The 2810-nt window shown below is 42.5% G+C and overlaps 1 pseudogene; it reads left to right on the top strand.

Moving 5' to 3' along the window:
• Positions 1 to 323: 323 nt before the first annotated feature.
• On the top strand, positions 324 to 1469 carry LOC102432013 (annotated as a pseudogene).
• The last annotated feature ends 1341 nt before the right edge of the window (positions 1470 to 2810 follow it).

Genomic DNA, 2810 nt, shown 5'->3' with positions numbered 1-2810 from the left:
CGGAGAGGCCCCCAGCGGGAGGCTGCGGGCGGTGGGTGGCCATCGTGGGGCAGGAAGGGGCTGCTCTCCCCACATTTCCCACCCCTTCAGCGATTCCTGGGCCTGTGGGCGAGTACAGCTGGGGGTTTCCTGGAGGCCCTGCGCCCAGGTTGTCCGCTGGGCTTGAGCAGAGCATGGACTGGCTGGGGGGGCTTCAGAGCTCCTGCAGTGGTGGCATGTGTGTGTGTGTGGGGGGGGGGAGGTAAAAGGGGAGGGGGTAAAAGGGGAGGGGAGAGAGGAAAAGGAAGGGGGGAGAGCTGCGGCAGGGATGGGGATCGGTTGCCATGGACGACCAGGTGTTTACTAGGGAGCTGACCAGTTGGTTGAGCAATGAAGAGTGTACAGCTGAAGGAGAATCAAGTGCGGACGCTGTGCGAAGAGGCTGAGGAAATGTTAACAAAAGATTCAAACGTGCAGGAGGCTCTTTGTCCTGTTACCACCTGTGGAGATATGCCTGGTCAATTCCATGATCTTATGGAACTCTTTAGAATTGGAGGGAAATCACCAGACTATGCTCATGAGCCACTATGTAGACGGAGGGTATTATTCAGTGGAGACTTGACTCTTCTTGTAGCAATTCAAGGTGCCTTATCCAGAGCGCATTATAATACTGAGAGGGAACCACGAAAGCCGTCAAATTACCCAGGCATATGGCTTTTAAGATGAATGCCTACGAATGTATGGAAATGCCAATGTTTGGAAATATTTTACAGATCTATTTGATTATCTTCCGCTTACAGCTTTAATAGAGGGACAGATATTCTGCTCCAAGGTGGCCTCTCTCCACCCATAGATACACTGGATCATGTCAGAGGCTGGATCCTTTACAAGAAGTTCCACACGAGCCCTAACCGGTTTGGCTCAGTGGATAGAGCGTCAGCCTGCGAACTCAAGGGTCCCAGGTTCGATTCCAGTCAAGGACATGTACCTTGGTTGCTGGCACATCCCCAGTAGGGGGTGTGCAAGAGGCAGCTGATTGATGTTTCTCTCTCATTGATGTTTCTAATTCTCTATCCCTCTCCCTTCCTCTCTGTAAAAAATCAATAAAATATGTTTTTTTAAAAAAGAAGTTCCACACGAGGGCCCAACGTGTGATGTGTTATGGTCAGATCCGGATGATGGAGTGGATGGGGTATTGCACCATGTGGTGCTGGCCACACATTTGACAGGACATTTCTGAAACATTTAATCATGCCAATGGTCTCACACTGGTTTCTCGCACTCACCAACTTGTAATGGAGGCATACAACTGTGGTCATGATGGGGATGTGGTTTCCATTTTCAGTGCACCCAATTACCATTATCTTGTGGGAACCAGGCAGCTATTATGGAATTAGATGACACTAAAGTATTACTTCCTTCAGTCTGACTCAGCACTTCCTCCTGGGGAGCCTCTTGCTACCTGGCACACCCCAGACTGCTTCCTATAAATTCCTCCTGGGAAAACCTGCCTTTGTATGCGGATGTATACTGCCTTTTTAAATATATATATATTTAGAAAGAAAACAAGCAATAGTAATCTATGTGTATCTGTAACAAATTGGGATCTGTCTTAGCATTAAACTATATCATGGAACAAAATGTGCCATGCTAATGAGCATTTACCTGGCAGCACAATGACAGCACTGAGACTGAAATTTAGTACAGTTCTAGATCAGTCTTAACTGTCTGCCTGCTGTATTTGTAAGAGACCATTTTCATCTGCACTGTTCAAGCAAAAAATGTAGCTAACTCCTTGATCTCCTTTTGTGCTTATTTAACAATTATAGTGTTTAACTGGCATGAATTAATAGAGTTGGAGTTTTATTTTTAAGAAAAGTTCACACAGTAACCTCCATTTAATCTGTTACCCTTTAGTTTATTGAAATGTACAATTAACTAAAGAAAAGATTCTTCTTGGGAGTAGGTTGTCATAACATTTAAAGAGATTTCCCTTCATTTAAACTAAATTACTGTTTTACGTTGACCTGTGTATTTCTGTATATTTGCCATAACAGTGCTTGCATCCTATTTGGTATACTGGAGCAAATAAACTTTTCATCTTAAACAAACAACAACAAATAAATAAATAAATAAAGTAGTGTAGGCAATCTCAGCCATGGCTGTCAAAGATCTTATCACAGTTAAACATTTATAGCTAGACTTTAATTAAACATATTAATTAAACATGTTTTACCAGCAATATTTACTGTAAGATGTTACTTAATTAATGCTTAATGGACACAAGAATTTTATATATGTTTCATCTAATGATACAATACACATACCACTTTTCATGTGCATATGTAATACACATGCATACATAAACACACATGTCATAATTTTGGATATAAGAGTTTGCTGAATGTTACACCTACACACACATGTAACACACATATATGCTCTACTACACATGTAATACACACATACACTCATAAATATATACATCCACATATAATAAGAAATAAGTATAAAATTATAAATTGAAATATTAGAATATTTTAAATATAAATTAATATTTAAAATTTATTTACCTTTATCTGGATATTTTTGATCCTGTCAATCTAGATAGCATTCACATCTATATATATATATATATAAAAGCCAAGTGACTGGAACGTCTGGAACAACTGGTCGCTATGATGCACACTGTGGCCAGCCAACCAGCCCGATTGGGGGTGGGGCCAGCCGGCCAACCTCCCGCATCCTCCCCCCTGGCCGGCCTGGCCCCAATCTGCCCCCATCAGGGCAGACTGGCAGGACTCCACCTGTGCACGAATTTGTGCACCTGG

This window comes from Myotis lucifugus, unplaced genomic scaffold (assembly GCF_000147115.1).
Source record: "Myotis lucifugus unplaced genomic scaffold, Myoluc2.0 scaffold_137, whole genome shotgun sequence".
In the NCBI taxonomy this organism is placed as follows: domain Eukaryota; kingdom Metazoa; phylum Chordata; class Mammalia; order Chiroptera; family Vespertilionidae; genus Myotis; species Myotis lucifugus.
Note: the sequence above shows the minus strand (reverse complement) of the source record. Positions and strands in the feature narration are given on the sequence as shown.